Source organism: Schistocerca serialis, chromosome 2 (genome assembly GCF_023864345.2).
Source record: "Schistocerca serialis cubense isolate TAMUIC-IGC-003099 chromosome 2, iqSchSeri2.2, whole genome shotgun sequence".
NCBI lineage: Eukaryota > Metazoa > Arthropoda > Insecta > Orthoptera > Acrididae > Schistocerca > Schistocerca serialis.
This window is the reverse complement of record NC_064639.1, coordinates 346982949-347009164: the sequence shown is the minus strand read 5'-3', so window position 1 is coordinate 347009164 and position 26216 is coordinate 346982949. Positions and strand designations below refer to the sequence as shown.

At 41.2% G+C, this 26216-nt stretch overlaps 1 protein-coding gene across 3 annotated transcripts in view; it reads left to right on the top strand.

Moving 5' to 3' along the window:
• LOC126457151 (glutathione S-transferase D7-like) overlaps positions 1 to 26216 on the top strand; it is a 137481-nt gene that overhangs the window by 53750 nt on the left and 57515 nt on the right. Inside the window, exon 1 of one of the 3 annotated variants that reach the window (XM_050093222.1) lies at positions 16471 to 16569. The exons of 1 other annotated variant lie outside the window; for it this stretch is intronic. The gene's annotated coding sequence lies outside the window, so the exon portion shown is untranslated. Of the gene's footprint in view, positions 1 to 16470; positions 16570 to 25255; positions 25300 to 26216 lie in introns of those variants that run through there. One more of the 3 variants, XM_050093224.1, reaches the window with a different exon arrangement.

Genomic DNA, 26216 nt, shown 5'->3' with positions numbered 1-26216 from the left:
ATCCTGAGCGGTCTATTCGGCATGTTGTTGGGGCCATCTCTGTACCGCGCTGCATTGTGTCGTGGTTGCAAAGATGGACCTCGCCATGGATGTCGGTAGTGAAGTTGCGCATCATGCAGCCTGTTGTGCACAGTTTGAGTCGTAACACGACGTCCTGTGGCTGCACGAAAAGCATTATTTAACATGGTGGCGTTACTGTCAGAGTTCCTGCGAGGCATAATCCGTAGGTAGCGATTATCCACTGCAGTACTAGCCCTTGGGCGGCCTTTGCGAGGCCTGTCATCGACAGTTCCTGTGTCTCTCTATCTTCTCCATGTCCGAAAAATATCGCTTTGGTTCATTGCGAGACCCCTGGACACTTTCCCCTGTTGAGAGCCCTTCCTGGCGCAAAGTAACATCGGATGCGTTCGGACCTCGGTATTGACCGTCTAGGCATTGGTATTGTTGAATTACAGACAACACTAGCTGTGTACCTCCTTCCTAGTGGAATGACTGGAAGTGATCGGCTGTCGGACCCCCTTCGTGTAATAGGCGCTGCTCATGCATGGTTGTTTACATCCTTGGGTGGGTTTAAGTGACATCTCTGAACAGTCAAAGAGACTGTGTCTGTGATACAATATCCACAGTCATAGTCTATCTTCAGGAGTTCTGGGAACCTGGGCGATGCAAAACTTTTTTTTGATGTGTACCGGGTGATCAAAAAGTCAGTATAAATTTGAAAACTGAATAAATCACGGAATAATATAGATAGAGAGGTACAAATTGACACACATGCTTGGAATGACATGGGGTTTTATTAGAACCGAAAAAATACAAAAGTTCAAAAAATGTCCGACAGATGGCGCTTCATCTGATCAGAATAGCAATAATTAGCTTAACAATGTAAGACAAAGCAAAGATGATGTTCTTTACAGGAAATGTTCAATATGTCCACCATCATTCCTCAATAATAGCTGTAGTCGAGGAATAATGTTGTGAACAGCACTGTAAAGCATGTCTGGAGTTATGGTGAGGCATTGGCGTCGGATCTTGTGTTTCAACATCCCTAGAGATGTCGGTCGATCACGATAAACTTGCGACTTCAGGTAACCCCAAAGCCAATAATCGCTCGGACTGACGAAAGTGGCGGCTGGCACACGATCATCACCAAACGACGCGCGCAAGAGATCTTTCAGGCGTCTAGCAATATGGGGTGGAGCGCCATCCTAATAAAACCCCATGTCATTCCAAGCATGTGTAACAATTTTTACCTCTCTATCTACATTATTCCGTGATTTATTCAGTTTTCAAATTTATACTGACCTTTTGATCACTTTGTATATTAATTTCCTAAACAAATTACACACACACTTTAACAGCATTAGTTATTCACTATGTGTTGCAAATTCCTAGACGTCCGAAGATCATATGATAATTTAATGTCTTTATGCTACAGTCAGACTGTACATAAAGTTACAATTCCACGTAGTCATTAGTAACATCAAATATGCAATGATTTTATGTAACTAATGTATGTTAAGTATTGACTACAATTTTGGCAACCAGTGTACACCTGAATTAAGAAAGTCTTACGATGAGTATACGTATGTCACATTCCGCAGTCGTGGCACATTTTTGGCGCCAAGGAGAAAGTCAAAACAAAGAAGGGTGACATTTTATGCTAAAAAGGTATCGAAACATAACAGAATACCGTTCTACGCTGCGAGGACAGCAGCTAAAATTAGACAGACTTTTTTTTCACTAACAGGGTGAAGAAGCAGTTATTAAAATCAACAGGAACTACTCTGTTTATTACACAATGTATCACCTTATTTTCACATGCGTTTAACCTCGTGCATTTGTAAGTAGTTTAAAACCATTGTAATTAAAACACTGGTACTCAGTGAATCATCCCCCTAAGGATTTATATGTGAGTTGCTATAACTGCCAGGTTCAATTGCCTCTCGCTCAGTATTGTTGCGTGTGACGTCAGCCCTGTCTGCATGACCGACTTGTATGCAATCTTCTACTCGTGTCACATACGTGCACGTGATGTCACCCAAGTTTGTGTGACCATCGTATTCTACAGTTTTCTAACTTTGTACCCCTGTCTGCGTGATCACTGCTCGCTTAGCTTTGCTGGATTACTTCCGATAATTCCTTAAAACAGGCTTCATAATACTAACTAATTTCCTATTTCGTTGCTAGCTTCTTGCTTGGCAGCTGCCAATTTACTAGTCCTGACTGTCGATTTGCCTATGTGTAGACCGCCACACAAGCGCGCCTTTGTTTTCAGCATTATAATGTTAATTTTTGCTTCTTCTATCGTCCTATTCCTCCATTCTTCTGTTGTTTCCTCCATTGTTTTTTCTCCTCTTCTGGCTTGTCCTCCACGTCCATTATGTCCAGTTTTTCTTTGTGAATCATTCATATAATTCATACGTGATTCAGGTACTCTGTTATTACTGAAGTTAGCTTCCACCCGTTTCAGTCACTTCATCAAGTAACCTAACTTTTTACATGGGCGTCTTGTAACTCATACTTGAAAGCATTCGGCAGTTACCCCCTCAATTTGGAGATCTTGAACTCTGTGTAGCGAAAGTTGTTGATCATTCTTTGACAATACGCCGAAACGCTTCCTTATCACCTGGTCTCTGCATAAATTCTCTCTATACGTTTGCCTTGATTTAATGGGACCAAAACCATCAAATGAACTTCTGTATAAGCTCGTCAAAGGCTCGACAGTAATTTTAAACTTCATATGCCTGTTGGTGGCTATCATGCATCATTAAACCGCAAGCTGCTTCTATTTTATCGAGCTCACTCCATTGAACAGGTTTGTTACTTCGAATCCCTTGTAAAAAATCCATATGGTGCATCGATCCTCCTCTTTTGCATTCCAGAGCGCTAAATTTTGTCTTTTCTCAGTGCGACTCAAAGTTTTAGTGTGGCCCTCCACGCATAAGAACATTCCTTGAAATTTTCTGTAAGAGCTGTTCCTTTTATTGATCTTTTCTTCTACAGCTGTAGATCGTTCCTGTAGGATTCTACTTTAACTGAGGTCTTTTGTTTTTCAAATACTTCCTTCATCTTATCTTTTATCACTCAGCCTGTTCAGATATGTTGGCTTCCACTTCATCTATGACGCCTGAAATCCTTTTCCTGATAAGCTGTTCGGTTTCTTCTCTTCTGCAATGAATTTCTATATCTACTTCCAGCCTTCAGTTCAGGTTTTAACCCATGGTCCACTTCTGCATATTCTGTCTAAGATCTAGTCTGCCTGGTTGCAATTTTATGCCCTACTTTGCTTCGACCTGCTTCCGTTTCGTCTTCTAGCTTTCTCTGGCCTGTTTTTGTTTTCGCTTCTATTTTCCTCTGCCCTGTTTTCATTTTAGCTTTCATTTCATTTAATAATTAACTAAACACAACATTAATGATCATCTCTCCTGTCGGACTTACTTCTACTGTTGTATTTGTCACAGACGCTTGTGCCTGACTTTCAGACTGACCGCCTGCGTCCATTTCCTCATGAACCGCATTGCTATTTACACCCTCTATTATCTCTTCTGCTAATGACATCGTTCTTTCTTCTAATTTAGCTTGTGCCCTGATAATCATAAACTGTACTACAGACAGTAAACTAATTGTTACTGTTGTGATAAAACAATGCGTTGCACTGCGCTTGTCAGATAAAACGCAGAAATATACTCACTGCTTGCTGCAAAAACTTACAAATTTAAATCCATTTTCATTGCTACAACAGGTATAACTGGTGTATCTTGTGCTAATATTTACTGCTGTTACTACTGTTGAGATTGCTACCTTCTCTTTGGTATACTGTTACACTCAAATAACCTGCTTTCTTAGTAACCTCTCTTTACGCCGCGTAGACTATGTACATACATAAACTCAATCATTCATCTAAAAACTCCAGAACACTGGATAAACTTACGGGAGGATTCAGTCAAATGGTAACTTAGGCAGCAAACTGTAGTGTCCAGGTGTGAGGTTCCTCCCGATTTGAACAGCTTTTTATTTTCCAAATTTTACATTTTATTGGGACGTTGCGTCTAGCATATGTAGTTCGCTGCCTTTACCAGCACTTCAGAATACAGCAGCAACAAGAAAGGTGCTTTCCCCACGCAGGCATCGCTAACGGATGGACCATGTGGTGAAATAGTGAATCATTGGAATTGGGAGAAACACGCAGAATCTGAGAACGGATTTTTCTTGGCGATTCAGGCTAAGGAAGTACAGGCATTCTGGCTTGAAACTATGAATATTCTTTATTAAATAACGGTTATTTAAGTCCACTATTTGCATAGCCTGTGTGCCATCAGAGCTTTAATAGAACAATACTAATAAACAGTAAATCTGTTAAACCAACAAACAAATGAATTTGTTAAACTATCAAAGATATGCAAAGAATTTCGTCGGTTGACGATGTATGCAAGAGATTTCGGCTGTGCGACAGTCTCGCCAGTCGGTGATAGGAGGATGTCCAGATCTGTTATTCTATGGTAGTCGGTTTTATCATGATCTGGAATTACATTAACTTTTTGAGGTGAATCGTTCAGAAACTATTTAATTTTAGCTGATTTACAGTGTTCGATGATAAATACATCGTAATGACATACCGAGACTTCTCTCAAGTAAACTAGTTACCCACAAATCCACTTATAATCTCCGGAAGCCTGCTTCCATCTTCCGAAGAATGCCATGCGCTGCAAGAACTGCTTCGAGGGCCAACATCAACGAGGGATTCACAGGAAACAAGTAGCGGGAAATCCTAAGCCCTGATTCATTAAGATAATCAAGGAAACGGTTTGCTCACTCTCGCAGTCTGAACAGTTATGCTATACATAATCTACACCATTTTCTACGGACTCGTGGCTGAGAAACTATTACAGAAGTAGCACGAGGGTATTTTGCACAGAGTTTATGCTACGTGGAAGTTTCTGATTCTTGTTGTGTCGTCTTCTGACTGGTTTGATGCGGCCCACCACGAATTCCTCTCTTTTGCCAAATTTTTCGCCTCAGAGTAGCAATTGCAACCTATGTTTGCGATTATTTGCTGTTTGTATTCCAGTCTCTGTCTTTCCCTGCAGTTTTTTTTCTCTACAGCCCCCTCTAGTGCCACGGAAGTGAAAGTAAGGCAAGCTGCCTTAACCGATGTCCTAATGTCATGTCCCTCCTCCCTCTCAGTGTTTTCCAAATATTCCTTTCGTCACCGATTGCGCGCAGAACCTCCTCGTTCTTTACATGTCCACCTAACTTTCAACATTCTTCTGCAGTGCCACATCTTAAATGCTTCTACTCTTTTATGCTTCTACTCTTTCCTATTTCGGCTTTCCGCAGTCCTTGCAGACATGCAATTCTGTGCCCAAAACGTACGTTCTCAAAAATTTCTCCCTCAAATTGAGACCTATGTTTGATACTAGTAGACTCTCTTGGCCAGGAATGAATTCTGTGGCAGTGCTAGTCTGTTCCTTTTATCTTCCTTGCTCCTTTCATCATGGTTTGTTTTGCTGTCTATGTAACAGAATCGTCTACTTTGTGAACCACAATTCTGATGTAAAGGTTGTCGCTCTTCTCTCTTCTGCTACTTCTCCTTCCGTCTTTCTTCAGTTTACTCTCAATCCATACTCTGTACTCATTAGACTGTTCATTTCGTTGAACATATCGTACAAAGCTTTGTCACTTTCACTGAGGATAGCAGTATCTCGATGTACGGGTTGAACAGTAGGTGTGAAAGTCTACATCAGTATCTTATACCTTTCTTAATCTGAGTACTTCGTTCTTGGTCTCTCAGGCTTATTGTTCCCTCTTCGTTCTGGTACATATTGCGTATCACCCATCCTTCCCTAGAGCTGAACCCCATTTTCCCCATCATTTGTAACTTCTTGCACCATTTTACGTTGTCGAACGCGTTTTTCAGGTCCACAAATCCTATGAACATGTCGTGATTTTTCTTCAGCTTTATTTCTATTTTCGACTGCAACTGGAGAACTGCCTCTCTGGTGTCTTTAGCTTTCATAAATCCAAAATTATCAATTTTATTTTCCATTCTACTGTACATAAATCTTGCCAGCAAGTTGGATGTGTAAGCTGTTAAGTAGATGTTGGGACAGCGAACTAGTCGGCTGTTGCTGCCTTCGGAATTGTGAGGATGATGTTTTCCGTAAAAATGATGGTATTCGCCAGTCTCATATATTCTACACACTAATGTGAATAGTCGTTTTGTTGTCACTTCACCAATGATTTTATAAATCCTAATGGAATGTTACTCATCCCTTCTGCTTAATTTGATATTAAGTCGTCTAAAACTCTTTTAGTTTCTAATTGTGGGCTCCCTATCTCTTCCCTGTCACCTTTTATTTCTTCTTCTATCATGTCATCAGACAAGACCTCCCCCTCGTATAGGCCTTCCGTGTACTCCTTTCATGCGTCTTGTTTCTTTTCTCCATTTAACACAGGAATTCCCATTATACTCTTAATGTTATCGACTTGCTTTTAATTTCTCGAACGTTGATTTTACTTTTCTATAAGTTAAGTAAATCCTCTGACACATTTCTTTTTCGATTCGTTATCGCAATATCTACAGTTTCAGAGAGCTTCAAGCGTATCTCTTCCTTCATTACTAACTTCGTATACCACTTCGTGCACATTGATACTTTGTAACTAGTCTCTCAAACTATTGAACTAAATCGTGATGTGAGTTAATATCTGCTGCTGGGTAAGCCGTAGAATGCATCTGATTTTGGCATCTCTTCTTCAGCGTGATGCAGTCTAACTGGAATCTTCCCGTACCTTTCGGCCTTTTTCCAGGTATAACTCTTCCTCTTGTGATTCTGAAACAGAGTATTTGGTATTATTAGCTGAAATTTAATGCAGAACATTATTCTTTCTCCTCTCTCGTTCCCATTAGCAGGGCCATATCCTCTCATAACCCTTTCTCCTATTCCTTTCTCCAGAACCACATTGCAATCCTCTATAACTGTCAGATTTCCATCTCCCTTATCTCCCTTTAAAACTGAATTACCCGTCCAGTACTCTTATATACGAGTACTTCCTCTATCTCCTCATTTTTTTGCTTGCGATGTCTGCGTATACACGTGAACTACAGGTGTCGGTGTTGGTTTGCTATCATTCCTGTGAGAACGGCTCTACCTTTGAACAGTTGTAATTGTCAACTGTCGAAGCTGCGTTGGTAAAGTACCGGAACTTCAAGCGCTGATAGAAAGCACCGAAGCTGAAATCGTTATAGGTACAGAAAGCTGGCTTAAGCCAGAGATAAATTCTGCCGAAATTTTTACAAAGGTACAGACGGTGTTTAGAAAGGATAGATTGCATGCAACCGGTGGTGGAGTGTTCATCGCTGTTAGTAGTAGTTTATCCTGTAGTGAAGTAGAAGTGGATAGTTCCTGTGAATTATTATGGGTGGAGGTTACACTAAACAACCGAACTAGGTTAATAATTGGCTCCTTTTACCGACCTCCCGACTCAGCAGCATTAGTGGCAGAACAACTGAGAGAAAATTTGGAATACATTTCACATAAATTTTCTCAGCATGTTATAGTCTTAGGTGGAGATTTCAATTTACCAGATATAGACTGGGACACTCAGATGTTTAGGACGGGTGGTAGGGACAGAGCATCGAGTGACATTATACTGAGTGCACTATCCGAAAATTACCTCGAGCAATTAAACAGAGAACCGACTCGTGGAGATAACATATTGGACCTACTGATAACAAACAGACCCGAACTTTTCGAATCTGTATGTACAGAACAGGGAATCACTGATCATAAGGCCGTTGCAGCATCCCTGAATATGGAAGTTAATAGGAATATAAAAAAAGGGAGGAAGGTTTATCTGTTTAGCAAGAGTAATAGAAGGCAGATTTCAGACTACCTAACAGATCAAAACGAAAATTTCTGTTCCGACACTGACAATGTTGAGTGTTTATGGAAAAAGTTCAAGGCAATCGTAAAATGCGTTTTAGACAGGTACGTGCCGAGTAAAACTGTGAGGGACGGGAAAAACCCACCGTGGTACAACAACAATGTTAGGAAACTACTGCGAAAGCAAAGAGAGCTCCACTCCAAGTTTAAACGCAGCCAAAACCTCTCAGACAAACAGAAGCTAAACGATGTCAAAGTTAGCGTAAGGAGGGCTATGCGTGAAGCGTTCATTGAATTCGAAAGTAAAATTCTATGTACCGACTTGACAGAAAATCCTAGGAAGTTCTGGTCGTACGTTAAATCAGTGAGTGGCTCGAAACAGCATATCCAGACACTACGGGATGATGATGGCATTGAAACAGAGGATGACACGCGTAAAGCTGAAATACTAAACACCTTTTTCCAAAGCTGTTTCACAGAGGAAGACCGCACTGCAGTTCCTTCTCTAAATCCTCGCACAAACGAAAAAATGGCTGACATCGAAATAAGTGTCCAAGGAATAGAAAAGCAACTGGAATCACTCAATAGAGGAAAGTCCACTGGACCTGACGGGATACCAATTCGATTCTACACAGAGTACGCGAAAGAACTTGCCCCCCTTCTAACAGCCGTGTACCGCAAGTCTCTAGAGGAACGGAGGGTTCCAAATGATTGGAAAAGAGCACAGATAGTCCCAGTCTTCAAGAAGGGTCGTCGAGCAGATGCGCAAAACTACAGACCTATATCTCTTACGTCGATCTCTTGTAGAATTTTAGAACATGTTTTTTGCTCGCGTATCATGTCATTTCTGGAAACCCAGAATCTACTATGTAGGAATCAACATGGATTCCGGAAACAGCGATCGTGTGAGACCCAACTCGCCTTATTTGTTCATGAGACCCAGAAAATATTAGATACAGGCTCCCAGGTAGATGCTATTTTTCTTGACTTCCGGAAGGCGTTCGATACAGTTCCGCACTGTCGCCTGATAAACAAAGTAAGAGCCTACGGAATATCAGACCAGCTGTGTGGCTGGATTGAAGAGTTTTTAGCAAACAGAACACAGCATGTTGTTATCAATGGAGAGACGTCTACAGACGTTAAAGTAACCTCTGGCGTGCCACAGGGGAGTGTTATGGGACCATTGCTTTTCACAATATATATAAATGACTTAGTAGATAGTGTCGGAAGTTCCATGCGGCTTTTCGCGGATGATGCTGTAGTATACAGAGAAGTTGCTGCATTAGAAAATTGTAGCGAAATGCAGGAAGATCTGCAGCGGATAGGCACTTGGTGCAGGGAGTGGCAACTGACCCTTAACATAGACAAATGTAATGTATTGCGAATACATAGAAAGAAGGATCCTTTATTGTATGATTATATGATAGCGGAACAAACACTGGTAGCAGTTACTTCTGTAAAATATCTGGGAGTATGCGTACGGAACGATTTGAAGTGGAATGATCATATAAAACTAATTGTTGGTAAGGCGGGTACCAGGTTGAGATTCATTGGGAGAGTGCTTAGAAAATGTAGTCCATCAACAAAGGAGGTGGCTTACAAATCACTCGTTCGACCTATACTTGAGTATTGCTCATCAGTGTGGGATCCGTACCAGGTCGGGTTGACGGAGGAGATAGAGAAGATCCAAAGAAGAGCGGCGCGTTTCGTCACTGGGTTATTTGGTAACCGTGATAGCGTTACGGAGATGTTTAATAAACTCAAGTGGCAGACTCTGCAAGAGAGGCGCTCTGCATCGCGGTGTAGCTTGCTCGCCAGGTTTCGAGAGGGTGCGTTTCTGGATGAGGTATCGAATATATTGCTTCCCCCTACTTATACTTCCCGAGGAGATCACGAATGTAAAATTAGAGAGATTAGAGCGCGCACGGAGGCTTTCAGACAGTCGTTCTTCCCGCGAACCATACGCGACTGGAACAGGAAAGGGAGGTAATGACAGTGGCACGTAAAGTGCCCTCCGCCACACACCGTTGGGTGGCTTGCGGAGTATCAATGTAGATGTAGATGTAGATGTAGTTCACAGTAACTCACTCTCTGCCCTACTTTCCCATTCATAAAGAATCCTCCTCCAGTTTTATCATTTACTGCTGCTGTTGATATTATCCTATATTCTTCTGACCAGAAATCCTTGTCTTCTTTCCGTTTCACTTCTTTGGCCCCCACTACTTCTAGACTGAGTCTTAGCATTTCCCTTTTCAGATTATCTACCTTCACTGCCAAGTTGAAACATCTGACACTGCGTGCCCCGACTGGTACAACTAGACCATTTAGTTTATTATTCTGTCTTTTTCTAATGATCAACTCCCCATTGCCAGTCCCTTCCCTTCCCGGAGATCTGAATGGGGGCTAGTCCGGAATCTTTTGCCAATGGAGAGACCATCATGACTGTTTATCAGTTACAAGCCGCATGTGCAGTGGATACACGTTACATATCTGTAATACAGTGATTTCCGTTGGCTTCTGCATCCTTATGCAGTTTCCCATCGCATGGGGAATAGAGTGCCCTGAATCTCTGTCTCGCCCTCTTCGACGAGGCCGTTGGCAGAACGAGGGTGACTTCTTTTGCCGGAAGTCATCGGCTGCCATTGCTGATGATTTTTACATTCAAAATTTAAGCGGTATCGTGGTTCCAACCCGCGACCAAAGACCTTTCTCCTAGCAGCCAAAAACTCTACAATACCTTCTTTTCATTCGTTATTATTGTCATCATTTGGTCTGGGTGGACGTCAAATTGCACCCCTTAGAGTTCATTGTCGAATGCTTCACGCTTAGTTTTATTATCTTCTGACCCCCTAGACCATGGGTGCGCTCAGATAAAAATGTGATAATAACTGAATTTGTTTATGGTTCTGATTTACTAGCGCACATTGAGCACAGAAAAAGCACGTAACAAAACAGTACATGCTTTTAGACGTCACTGCTCTGCCCCGTACATTGCAAAATCCCAATCAATATTCATGTATTTTTTATACATGCAGAATTATACTCTGGAGTAACCCGGAATTTCATAATATTGATTAAATAAAGTTTCACTGGATTAAGCTTTCTGTTGTTTCTGTATGAAACTTAATATTTTTGGCTTGTTAAAGTTACAATACTTTCTACTATTAACTTTCTGTTTAAAATAGCTAGGCAGATACATTTAAAACACTTGTATAGACTAAAGTCGTCTCTGAATAATTTAAATATAGCTCTCACTGCGACACTAACAGCAATGTTTTTGTCAGTACTGCAACTGGTCGTTCTTCATACGAGATGAATTTCTTACTGCTTTGTCTCTTTGACCATAGATGTATATCCTTAGCTTGCTGACGTCACCATTGGCTGCGGCGGAAGCTACGTGGTCTCTCCTCCTCTCCCATCACAGCGTGCTACGAACGGCGAGCCTTGGCAGTCATTTTACACAGCTTTCATTGAAATTTATTAACTCCAAAAATTATACTCTTGAACGGCTTTGGTGCAGAGTGAAATCTTAAAATAATCCAAAGGATGCCGCAGTGTGGGATTTGAGGTGATAATCCACAAACAAAAGATAGATATCTACAGTCATAATAAAGGGTACAAACATGCTTGAATATATTTAGAATTTCACATTTCGGATTTCCATGTTTCGTCCTTACAGTCGGTAGTAGCTTTACTTTTGTTTCACAATACTAATATGCCAGTAATGTAGAGTTTGTAGCTACACAATTCATTCACACTTCACAGTAAGCCAAAGCTATGTTCTATCCATGGCAACATAATAATTCTTATCTGCAATAGTTTGTCACACTCCTTCCACCCTTACTTGTTACAATGTCCACCAACTATGAAACTTCTCGAAGCTTAACACGTGTGTAGTCCACTATTAACACCCCAAAATATTCTCAGCTCTTCTTTTCTTGGTCGTGAATCTTCATTATGAAAATACTTTCGTCTGCTCTTCCTGTAGCACATCCATCTCCCTTGGGTACAAAAACAAAAAAAGGAGCTTCCATGTTGCGTTAATCAAACACTTCAAGAGCCCCACCATTTCACGCGAAACCCATGACAGATTTCAACACGCGACAGTATCTCTCGAGTCCAATTCATCCCTTTTTTGTATCAATAAACGTTTCGCCTCATACTATTTTTACCGATACAATCCAGATTACTGCTAGTTTTTCAGTTTTACCGAACCTCTTAAAAACTGACAGCTCTAAAATACTTCCAACACGCCGCTCCGCTATCAACTGTCTGTCTCTTCATCTTCGCTTAAACATAGATTGTGTTTATCCTAACTGGGCACAGAATGTGAATAGATTTAAAATAAATTAACGCGTTTTACAAATTTTGATAGTAAGAACATTTTCAAAAACAGAACATTGACATAACAAAATAAAAAAAGTGGTTGAAATGGCTCTGAGTACTATGGGACTTAACATCTGAGGTCATCAGTCCCGTAGAAAGTAGAACTACTTAAACCTAACTAACCTAAGGACATCAGACACATCCATGCCCGAGGAAGGATTGGAACCTGCGACCGTAGCGGTCGCGCGGTTCCAGGCTAAAGCACTTAGAACCGCTCGGCCACCACGGCCGGCATAACAAAATACATTCATAAATAAATTGCATCTATATGAACCGAAATAAGTCGTACATAAGACAAACAACTGACACTCGAAACAAGGTACAAGAAGATAATCATAGCTTTTCGTCTAGTCGAAGCAGGTAAATCCAGTTTAATAGAACTTTCAGTTTCGGTTTTATGGACATCTAATACAAAAGCGATAATCAGAAAGGTACTGTCGCTTAAATTAACAGTGTGCTACCACATAGTTATTATAAATTTCACGGGGATTAAAACACTAATGTGACAAGGACAGAGGGACTAAATTTGGTAATCGCTATACACAAGCACCTACGACTCTCGAGATTTAACACACTAGTGTCGCAAAGACAGAGGGCTCTCATTTGGTAATCGGTATACACAAGTACCTATTACAATTTGCACCCCATCTTCCATCCTAATGTTGTCAAACAAAACTCACCTGTCCTTAAGACACATGTCTCAGACAATATAATAGTGAAATTAAGATTACGTAATCATGATGTGCGTGGTTGTTGAAGATCACTCCCTTATTATATGAACTATACAGCAGAAAGTAGTAACGGATACGGGGTGACTGAAAAGTAATTGCAAACATTTTGTAGGTGTAATGTATGTATCAGAATAAAAGTGAAATGTTAACAAAAATTTTGTCTGAAATTTCTTTATTCTCGAATTATGATGCATAATATCATTTGTGTCAGGTTTTGCATCATGGACCAGTACCGGGTTTCGAGATGTCGTGTTCGTCTGTTTATCAACTAAGTTGCTTTGCACACCCCTCTAGACTTCTCGGTTGATTCAGGCACGAAATACCTTTGTTTAGTTGTCTTCACTGTCATCCATTGTACTCTGTGGCGCTGTAATAGTGTAGCGGCATCAGACGTACTATTTACTCTATATTCTGTCGGTAGTTCATAGACTGTAGTCATCTTGTAAGATACAAATGCATACTCAACTGATGAATATGTGGGTATTCACCTCCTTTACGGCGAAACAAAAGACAGCACACTAGCAGCAAGACGACGTTATTTGGATATTTTTCCAAACAGAAGTATACCAAACGGTCAGACTTTCACAGCTGAGGGCAAGTGTTTAAGTGGATATGGCATTCGTGATGTGCCACGGTTAGGTCGACCTCAACAGGATGTTGTGTGTGTTGAGAGTATCATGCAAATGGTAGATGAAGATCTGTCCGTAAGTACTCACCGTACAGGTCCCATTGTAGGTGTTCCTCAATCAACTGTATGGTGCCTGCTTTGAAGACAGCAATTTCAACCATTTCACCTGCAGAAGGGACAGGAGCTGACACCTGTGGACGTCATAATTTCTGTCAGTGGTTACTCGAGCTTAATGTTGATGATTCACTATTTGGTCGTCGGGTACTGTTTACGAATTAGAGCCTCTTTAGCCGTGTGGGTATCGTGAATGCTAATAACACAAGCGAGTGGGCGTCCATATGAGGATCCTCATGTAGAGTCCGCGCGAAATACTGTGGCTGGTAGATGCGCAGTCGACACGGCAGGCGTCGGAAGAGCGCTATTGGTGGGGTTTAGGTGCAGTGGTTGTAGGGGAATTGCAAGCACTAGGGGGAAAGTACTATTCTAAAGCGAAGCTGAAATTCTTTGGAAATAGTAACTGGAGCCCCTCCACATCCACACTTGCATGGTGACTATTCAAATTGATCTCCCACCTCTGCTTTGATTGGTATCTAAAAACAATTCCGCTGAAAATGCAGCAATTTACTTGCACTTGGCTCGTTAACCATTTGCAACAGAAGAGTCATGAGCGCCGAATTTTGAGTAAGACTTACACAGTTCTCTTGTAGTCATGTTAAAATTTGCTTTTTTCACCAAAACACGGCGGAGTTTACAAAATGTCACCTCACTAACATGTTGTGCTAACATAATTTCGAAAGATTTCTGAAACAGTGATTCAAGTTTATTAAGTGATGAACTGAGGAAATGTAGGGTGAGTAGCTTATGAAAAAGTACATCCTGTTTTCAAAATAAACGCGTAATGCCTTCTATTATGTTGTTTCCAAACCATAGCATTTCTCGATTTACCAGCTATCGATGGCCCTTAAAATTTAAATTATTTCATTATAAAAGCCTGTAGTTAGTGGAATAACACGCTAGATAATAAAGTTTTGCGTAATAAACATATGCCAAAATACTCTCCTCTTTGCAAGCTATCATCTGTGAAAATCTCTTTTCGATATCTAAAATTGTTTAAGAAATATGAGGATAACAAATGTTGTGGATATATCACGCTGGTTTTATTGCTGGTGCGGCGCGATCACGAATGAGAGTGCTACATTAGATCAATTTTTTCGAGATTGGTGACAGGCAAAGACGTCCACTCAAGTCTAAAGAAAAATTCCGATATGTTAGATAAATTTTATACGCTCCAACATACTATGTAATATGCACCAAACTTAGAATCATAGCGACCCCTATTTTTCATCGCGAACTTCTTCCAATTCCTCGCAGTGTCTTACTTCCATGTGAATATCACAATAACTATGACCGTTAACACAATGATTGTCACATCCTCATGAACCAGACATATGAAGCTCAATGTGACACAAAAATTAAATTCCTTTTTTACCGAATTGTTTACGTAAAATCGTTTGAGGAATACTGCAGTGCGTGCGCCTTAATTCTGTCATCGCTGACCGAATGAAAGATGGCAAACACTGTCGGTGTCCCCTTCTGAACAAACGAATGAACTCGCCCAGCGCTTTGAACGAAAATCGGCCACCGTATCCTGCGCGGACTCTTTAACTACTGTCCGAGGCTATCAACATCGTTTTGCAGTGAACGTTTTCATTAGTTTAGTTACTCGGACCGTATGTTACTCCACAGCGCCGGACTGGCAGAGTATCGACAGTGTTTGAAACATGAATTGGGTGGTGTACTTCATACGTCTCACTGGCTACTTTATGCACAGCTGTGCCCCTGGACATATCAGTTGGGATGGAAGAGAGTATATTAGCGTTGATCATCCGTTAAGTCCCTTGGCCCAAGAGATCTCCGGATCTTAACTTCCTGAAGTTCTAAATTTGCGGCCGTCTCTAGGAGTGTATGGTATTGCAACCTGAAAATGGCTGTACAATTGTTCACAGTGAAACGGATGGAGCCTAAAACATTCTGATAGCAGTAAGAGGTCGAGCATGTAATTGTGTTTATCTACATGGAAGAAGTCATTTTGAACATGCTCTGGAGTAAATGCACAGCACATAACCGTGTTGGATTTCAGGTCCTTTCGTCTCACTGCTTTCTGAGAAGAATTAATTTTGTGTTGTTTGTGTAACACTTGAGATCCCTCCTCTACTGCATTTCTCTGAAACAAAGAAATTTGACCTAGAATTGTATTTAACATTTTACACTTATTTTGATGCATAAACTACAACCGCGAACTGTCTACAGTTACTTTTGAATCACCCTGAAAACTAAAAACTAAACGGTTAGAACATTATGACCTCCTATCTTCTTGTCTCTGTCTGATGCTCAGCGTGCAGTAGCTCGAAGACTTATTAGTGCTACAAAAAATCGGACCAAAATAAGTAAAAGAAATTAAAAAAAAATTTACTCGGTAAGTACTTATACCCAAATAAATTTCCAACCTAGTCTAACGGTTGGTAGTGCTGATAGCAGGTGGTAGCATGGTAACTTGGCTGATATGAACAAGAACGAGAGCTATAGAATAACGCTGCGGACCCGAAACTGGTAGCAGAGAAACAAATAACAAACGTTAAGTTTATTCCTAAAAAAGAGAAAAATGTTGTAGCTTTTCTTCTTTCCAATATATATAACGGTTAATGTCGATCCTACAACAAACTGGAATGATATATTACCAAAGCAAGAAGAAAAACGAGCGTTCTACACAACGTACATACGTCACAGAGTTATCTAAAGCATTGCCCAAGCTTGCCGGGCCTTGTGGTCTGGCGGTCAGTCCGCTCCCGGCCGCTGCGGTGTGCACGAGCGCTGAGGCCTTCCGGGCGGATCGACGGTGCTCACAGTTTGCCGCTTCCTTCCGTGGCATGGCTTCGTAGCTGTAAGTACAGTGAAAATGTTTTGTTCAGGGAAAGGTGCGCTGAGGTTTAGCTTCGAGAGTAGTAGTGTCCGTTCGTCTCCATTCCCCTTTCGTGACTGGGTGGTACACGAAGTAATAATGAATGACGAGAAATTTTTCCTTGTGCAAATGGCTAACGTTACAAAAAGCGACGTATATATATATATATATATATATATATATATATATATATATATATATATATATCCAAAGTAACGGCAAATTTTGAAAGCGGCTATAGTTCATCAAACACATATATAATTACTTATGCTGGTTTACGAGGAGTATTAAGTAAGAAATGAAACTCACATTTTTCAGAAAACAAGTTGACTTTCTTCAGAATTCCATTAAACCGAATTATTTCCCGCTCTTTTGGCTACAAAATCCTGTTTTTCAACATCTCCGTTCAATACGAAGTTCTTACACCACCTTTCTAGTAGGGCGTGGAGGCCCACATGGTACCAGTCCACTGGTCGACGTTGCAGCCAACGTCTTGCTGCATCAATAGCCTCCCCATCATCCATGTACTGCTTCCTGCTGAGTGCATCCTTCATTGGGCCGAACAGATGGACATTGGAAGGACGACATCGGGCTGTAGGCTGAATGAGGAAGAACAGTCCAATGAAGTTTTGCGATATCCTCTCGAGTGCTCAGACTTGTGTGAAGCCTCGCGCTGTCATGGAGAAAGAGAAGTTCGTTTGCATTTTTGTGGCAATGAACACACTGAACACATGCCTTCGATTACCTGAGGGCACCACTACATGCTTCCCATTCGATCGTTGCACCATGAGGGAGGAGGGTTGGGTTGTTTTGGGGGAAGAGACCAAACAGCGAGGTTATCAGTCTCATCGGGTTAGGGAAGGACGGGGAAGGAAGTCTGCCGTGCCCTTTCAAAGGAACCATCTCGGCATTTGCCTGGAGCGATTTAGGGAAATCACGGAAAACCTAAATCAGGATGGCCGGACGCGGGATTGAACCGTCGTCCTCCCGAATTCGAGTCCAGTGTGCTAACCCCTGGCGCCACCTCGCCCCGTCATGAGGGAGGACATCAAGCAGAAACACCCTTTCAGAGTCCCAGATGATCGCCGACACTTCTTTATCGGCTGGGGTCAGCCATCAACTTTTCCTTAGGAGGAGAGTTGATGTGGCACCAATCTCGTTTCGGGTTCGAAGTTATAAACTAATGTATCATCGCCTGTGACGGTGATCGACAAAAAATGTTATGGTCAGCCTCGTAACGCGCAAGTAATTCCACACAGATGGTCCTTCGTTGCTCCTTACGGTCTTTTGTTAGGCTGCGAGGAACCCAGCGGGTACATTCACATTTGAGTAGCCTAACTGGTGGACGGGTGTGTCGGCGCTACCATCAGAAACGTGTTCTGCCCTGCGAGGTGTTTGACTGTGATCCGTCGGTCACCTCGAATGAGAGTGCCCGCTTCATCACAACTGGAATCACAGCTGTGTGCAGCCGGTCGGCAAGTGGGAGATCGGACAGGTTTGGGCCACCTTGTTGTGAAGATGACAGACGCCTCGCCCAACAACTCACCGTGATTTTGTTCACTGCCAGGTCTCTATAGGCGTTCTGCATGCGTCTATGAATATCTGCGATGCTCTGGTTTACCGATAACAGAAACTCAATGACATCCCTCTGGTTGGAACGCACTTCCTTTACAGACGCCATTTTGAAGGCTACGTATAGTGCTGCCACCAAACGGAAATCCATGAAACCATAGGGGTTGAATCGGGAATATTCCACGATGACCAACTGCAAATTTCGCATTTTTTCAACCAAAACTGGTCAAGAAAATTAATGTGTTGCATTACTTATTGAACACTCCTCTTAGATTAACGATCCTTAAGAATTTACAACTTGCGTTTTGAATTTCCATTTCATAAAATACGAGATAGTCTGAACATATATGGCACTGTCTACGATGGTAGAGAGGATACATGGTCAGAGAAATGTGTCTTTGGTAAACTAAACAGAATGAGGGGGTAGGGTAGATTCGCAGAGGCATACACCAAAGCGTACACCACTCTATTTGTGACCGACGAGCGTACGTAGCGTACGAAGTCCAGCCCCGTAATTGTTCAGTCTGCTACTCAGTGGAGCTTTTGACAGATTCCTGTGATCGAAGAAGGGCTGTAAAAGGACTGTAAAAATTCCAAGTGATACTGACTCCCAGCACATAAGTACGTAAGTCATTATCTTGTCCAGCGAAATGAAGCCGCTGATTTGCAATCCAGTCAGGAAATTCAAACAGAGAAAGTAGAAGAAACGAATATCCACTGAAAAGAAATGAATTGGGAATAGCGAGCACATCAGACCGACACAAACTAACGAACTTAATTAGGTGCAGCAGTGTCAAGAAAATTCCAACGAGAAGATGGAAACAAACCTAAAAGCAAGAAGTATGGAACAGACTTAGGAAACTCAGCAAATAAACAGCTACCACTGATGAAGGAACAAGCGAATCGTCCACAGTCATGGGTATGAGGGAGGAAATTATGGAACGGAACGGAAGATTAACAGACGAATAAGTTGCCAAGAAACTGGAGCGAACGCACGCTCTGGTGTAAACAAGTCTGCAGACTACGAACTGAAGGAGCTCCCTGAGACCAGCAACGCAGAAATTGTCGCGATACAAACGAAGAGGTCTGTCTCTTCGGTAGTAGCCAGAGGCAGAACAAGAAACAGATAACAATGTCATCACAGGAACAAGGAAAGTCTGTGAGGAAGGATACTAATACTTCAGGTGTCAGTAAAATGATGCATAAGGCTGAAAATGAAGGCTCTGGTAAACGTATCTGTACACCTACAAGGGTGTAAAGATGTGGGACAAATATGTAACAGTAAAAAATATGGATCCTGAGTAGATGAACAATAAAACTCACCCGGACATTTTTAATTCTTTTCTTTAAATTCATTCCAAACACGCTACGATTTCATGGAGCCGGATTTCATGGAGCCGAGCTGTACCATTGCCACAATAAATGTAAATGAATTGACGATAAACTAAAAATATCGTACTTCATTGCTTTACTATGTACGTAGCACTCTTAAAAAAAGTTAGTACAGAGGGAAGCCTGGTACAGGATACTAATCTTACCTGAATGTCGCCAGGACTGGTTGCAAAGGAAGAGGCATATTGGGATTTATTTATGACACACTAATAGTAAATGTAATATGCACTTTCTGAGTCAGGTAACAAATTAGAGAGAGATAATTTCTTTAAGAAGGATGTAGTATACATATTGCGTAAAATCCCACAGAAAATTATCTTAGGCGATGATTTCAGCTGATTGTTAAATGTTATTGATCAACATCCAAACTGCAACACTGCGGAAGAACTAAAGGCGCTCGTTGAAAGCCTTGCCGTCTATGACACGTGGAAACTGACAAATACATCAGTACCGACTCAGACAACTACGAAACGAATACATCAGATAGCAGGCTAGATAGAATGCCTGTAACAGGGACATTAAAAACAAATGCAGTTAATTCTGGAATATAACTGTCGACTTCTCTGACCATTGTTGTCACATGACATCATCAAGATGCAGCGACAGCAACTCAGATGTGCAAGGGGAATATAGAAGCTCAATTTCAGTATCCTCTTCGAAGGGGAATTAGAACACGAATTAAATGGAGTATGGCGGACATGTACAAAGCAACTGCAGAAACATCCGAATGCACTGGACTGGTGGGTAAAATTTACAGAGTCAAGAAGAAGGAAGTTTTTAATATGGTTTCCAAGCTAAAAAAGGAGAGAACAATGGGACGTCTTAAAACACCCTGTTTGCAGACTTACCGAACTAGTGTGTGTTAGACAAAGTATTAGGGAGCTTAGGCTACAATTTTACGTATCAAATCGCAACAGCTGGATGGTTTGAAAGTAAGAGCCGAAGTCATCAATGACTTCGAGCAAGAACAATCATCCTTGTACCACCTTTTAAGAAACAATAGAAGGAGGATTCAGCGGAAGAGTAAAATAAATACGAACGAAGCAAAATGGTGTGGTGAGAGAACAGAAAGGCACTCTACAAGAAGTTCGTAAGTACTTTCAAAACTCCCATGGGGAAGACGCCCCTTCACGGAAGAAGAAATTTCCGAACCTATCAGACAAACTGTAAAAGGGAAGTCACAAGGTTCAGATGGAATATCCTCTGAGGTTTATATGAAATTTTGAGAGACGATGAAACATCATATCACTGATGTCACGAGCTGTATTTGGGCGTACGACGATGTTCCGCCATTTTAAAAAACGACTAGTCGTGCTCAATGCTAAAGAAAAGAAGGCGAAATTCAGACCCATATCTATTTGGGACTTTGATTATAAGATATTAAATAGAGCATTGAACGTTAAGCTGAAACAGGTAATTTTATGATCACTTACGGTCCATGCTGACGATGTTGGAATAGCAGTGACGGACCAAGATGATCTGACGAAAATTATAAAAATAACCTGACACTTACAGCGCAACATCAGGTGCTAATGTTAATATTCACAAGACACGGATACTTATGGTGGAAAAGGATATAAGAGTAGACAAAAATCGCGGATTTCAAGAGACAGAAACCCACAAGATAGTAGGTACAGACATGTACATCAATCCTCAAAAAATGGTTGTAAGATACTGATGAAAGATGTTGGGAGTTGACAAATAGAAAGAAAATGCCAACAATGGTTTTTCATTACTCCAAAAAATGCTGTTAATAAACAGATATTGGCTAAAACATGGCATTTAGCACAGATAATACCAATTCCGAAACTAATCGCAAATAGGATGAAATCTGGAATACGTTAGTTTAGTTGGTGGTATAATATCTTCAAGGTTAAAACGTTCAGCTTTATCGTAGAGTGAAGGACGATCGGGACTGTGGGATGTTAAATGGCGACGTCATGACTTACTTTTGCGTAGACGGTGGATATAAGCAAAAGCGCTATCTAATGGTTTATCTGCTGGAATTTTGAAACACATGCAGCCTCAAAGCCCGAGCCCACAGGTGAATATATTTCACGTCTGTGACGTCTTGCACTGGACTGGACTGGACTATATTACATAGAATGCACTTACGTAGTGGACCGGACAAGGCACAAAACTTCCAGCAATTGGGGTAAACACATCCACAAACATTAAGTCTTCAAGTGCAGTCAACAATAGCAGCAACTACGTGGAACTGTTAACTGTCCTTACCTTGAAGAAAATGGCAATCCGGAGCAAAGATTCCGTTCCATCAAATGCGGACACGTACCCCTGTAGACGAAAATTAATCTTGCTTTAGTGAGTAGAACAGACCAAAGACATCTACAGATAACGGAAAACTGAAAACAAGAGAAGAGACACTAACCACAAAAAGTTTTGATTATTATGATGTTACCTGAAGAAAAGAAACTGACGACCACAAGGGGAGAAATAAGAACAAATTCATTGTCATGACGGAAGACAACGACTCCGAAGAAAGAAAAAGTAGTTAAGTGCGTACGTGACAACCAAGAGGACGAGAGACCGAATCCCGGTCAGAGTACAGAAACTTTTCAGCCTCATTACACTTGCCTTGGCCTTTCCATGATGTGAAGGTATGCTAGGAACGACACGTAACTCGGATTCCACGCTATTGTACATCTGTTTTCTCCAGTGATATCACAATGATAGGCCATGGGCATGCGGTGCACCAAAATGGCGTCCAATTGAAAGAACTTGTCAACAGTCGGTTGAACATCGCTATTGAGGGACACCCATCCAGTCACGCCATATGAATGCATTTTTCTGTTAAGCCCGCGAGATGTTTTAATGTCATATTCACTTTAGTAAGAGCAGATATTCCGATTGGTGACTTGTGTGCAGAGCAGTAGCTCTCGTTGTCCGCTTATGGTGTTCACTCAGTAGGTTAGATTATTGCTTTAATAGATAAACTTAGTTAGCGTTAATCGCCGCCTAATAGACATCAGCACTCCATCTTACTTTATTTTCATTATTTGTACGTCATAATTTTTGTAAAATAGTTCGAAGCGCCAGGTGTGGAGACTTTTTTTTATTTTCGCAGGCTTTACATATTCTGTTTTCTAGAAAAAGGGGAGTAATATAAAACTACAGTACAGTTTAGTGTGGTAAAAGGCGGTTAGGAACCACTACCATTCTCGTGTGTGGGCGTAGCTATCCGGAAACAAAAGCTTAGCTGGCCGCAGTTTCCGACGTGTTCGATTGGACAAGAATTCAGCAGAAATCTTGCTCCAACACGATAATGCACGACCACACACAAGTCTGATAACCCGGGAACACATCGTCAAATTGGGTTGGACATCATTGCCTCACCCATCCTACGGTCTAGACCTGGCACCCTCGGACTTCCATCTCTTTGGGCCGCTTAAAGTTTCTCTATGGGGAACACACTCTGAAGATGTCGAGAGTGTCAATCATGTAATGAAAACATGGCTACGCCTACAGGACAAGAGCTTTTACCAGCAGGGAATACATGCTCTTTCACAACGTTGGCGTACGGCCATAGAACTTGATGGAGACTACGTAGAAAAACAGGACATGGACAAGACATGTTGCTGTATATTTTCACCAAATTTTGACTCTTTAACAATAAACATATTCTGAGAAAAAGAATGTGGGGTATTACTTATTCAGGACCCACATTTGAAGAGTTGTAACTTGGTCCTGACATGAAAATTACATGTTTCTGAAGACATGTCGATATTTTATACTTCTTCTTTTCTATGGGGCACTACTATTTCAGTTTCAGCCAAGAAATCTAAGCAAACCTAATTTATAGAGCGATTTGTAAAAAGTACAAAATATCCGATCTCGTTTGGCACTGTGTTTTCAGCTCATGCAAAGCCTTCATTTTAATAGAATCACAGAAAATCACGATAAATGTTCGACAGTTCTTTAGTGAAGAAAAAGTTCCTATGTCAGAATCGAAGAGCGGACAAAATTCTCTGCTTGCTCAGCCTAGTCCCCGCTGCCCCAATGCGAGATCCCAAGATTATAACAGGTGAAAATCAAATAGTAAGGGTAAGCAGGATTTACCTGTTGTTTTTGGAAGGGCTTTAAGGCGAAATAATGGGCTGTGAGTACAGCTATCTGGCAAATTCATTGACGTCTAGCACCCACCGCTAAACAAATGTATGAGGAAATCCCCTTAGCCCGTTAATGGATTGCAGAAGACCATACACAATCGTCTCAGATCAATATATAACAAGTGAATGAACTGACACTATGATCTCATTCTCTGGTGTGACGGAAGGCTTCAGATCAGCCGGAAAACGAATCCATCCCCAAGGAATTGACATTGTCACGCGCAGACAGATACCGGGGCTGGCTCATATTGTGGTGAAGGCATATACCGACTGCGAGAATCAAATGTGCCGTTCTACGAACGCATTTCCGTGTCTTACCGAATCAAAGACTTTTGTAAGGACTCGTCGTGAAGGAAATGGTGACATCGAACGTGTTAGGGGAGGAGAGAGATGGTATTGTTGTGAGACACCATTAGGGTATATCGTAAATGTTAAAATAGTTTACTTGCACAAAATGAAATCCAATAGCTAACATTAAGTATTCAAGGTGTGTATATCTCCATACCGAAATTAGTTAATTATCTCGGTACAGATATTACGAAACGTAGGTCACCCGGAAGTGAAGTTTGGAACGATAGTGCGAACCTGCGTTTTCCCCGGTCATAATTGTTCAAGAGATTATCTCCGAATTAATAAAGTTTAACTTGCTAAATTGTTGGACCTCAAACAACATACCACGAAGTTGTGCTGGACGATCTGCGTAGCCAGTAAAGGTTTTAGAGATTTCAGGTGGAGCAGATAACGACGAGGAATAGCCGCGAGATCGCCGTTGCGGAATACACCTCTTGCTCTCCTGTGGTATTTGAAACTAAATATTTATATTTTCCTTGTTTTCAGGAGAGTAAAGATAAAAGGGAATAAGGAACTAAGCTAAACCAACTAAAACCAACACCTAAACCAATAACTAAAATGAAAGCTCACATAAAGAATATTTATTTATAATAATAAATAAATGAAGAATATTTTTAATTAACTAAATAATAATAATATATCAAACTGTGCATAGCATTGGTGCGGCGTGGTTTTTGCTTTTCGTGAGATGTGGTGTAGTGCTTGCTAGTGTACCTTCGTCTTTCTCCGCTTTAGTGTCAGTTCACATTCTGTACTCATTACCCTGTTCATTCCATTCAATACATCCTATAAGTGCACTTACTGAAACCTTAACTTCTATCAAAGTAAACACCAGTTACGAACGCCATCAATGAACGTAGCTCAGGGCTTGATCAGTATACCCGGAGAGAATTACGCTACATAACGATAAATAAGTATTTTAAATTTTTGGAAGTTCGTAGTAATATGATCTACACGCTAATACGGTCTCATTTCTGAGAACGTAGCAAAGACTAATTCTACTTTCGCTAGGAACACTTCATATTATGTCAAGCCTAGAAGTTGTTAGATGGGATGAGCAAAAATGATTTTTCGTAGGAGCAGCGTGAAACCAAAACACCCTCAGAACCGCTCCACGTCGTTACTAGAATTTCTTGACACCCGCTGTACGTGGCTGGTTGTGACGCATCAAGAGACAAGGTCCAGATAGCGCTGTAAGATAAGAGATAACCGAGGCAGTGCGCCAGTGGAAGCACAAGAAGCGTGTTGTGCGGTCCCCAGACGGCGCGTGGTACGTACTGCACGGCTCAGTGTTCTGCTGCACTATTTTTTTGGCTTTTGCATGCGTAATATCAACGCTGCTGTGACGTGGATAAAATTTTGATGCTCAGGAAACAGGAGGCGGAATAACAGGTCATAGAGATATACCGTATTCCACTGCATTTCCGATTTTTTGACAATTCGCCCAATTGAATCTATGTCGTTCTCAGTGCAGTGATAAAGGAAAAGGATCAGAGAGGCTGTTCTAATTCAGTATGATATCATACGCTGTAATATACATACACCAGAATATAGTGATAATAATGGATGATCTGCAGTTTTGCTGACAATACGAGACTTTTTCAAGTGGAATGACTAGTGTGTCTGCAGTTAACTGACGATTTTGTTATTTACGTTCAGTATTTTATCCATCCCCAGCATATGTAGTTGTATACATCAAAATAATCGGGCTGAACACGAGCTAATCAGCCAGTTGCACTTGTTGCTTCGCTGCTTTATATCACTGTTGTACAGACACTACGAACCATACGACCACGGCATTTTGCCGTATGCATCTTATTGTTGACACTCGCAAATAAAGCGACAGGGTAGCATTCTGAAGAAGGACACTAATCAGCCGAAACCGGTTAAGGAATTAAATTTCTTTTATACAACTGGTTGCTAATTATTTAAATTTATATTATCTTCCGTTTTCAGCTTTATTCAAGCACATTATCATGTCTACGACAACAATCATGAGCAAATTTTTAGAATAGAAACGGTTTTTAGTGGCTATGAGCGGCCAAATCTATGGTTTAGTGTGTGTTATGGGTTCCTTAAGTTTATTAAAGCTTTCATTAAGGATTCTGTCAACATTTGGTTTTATTTAAATTAGGCTAATAGTTTCAGACCTTACACGTTCATTTTCAAGCCTGTCCTACTGGGGCT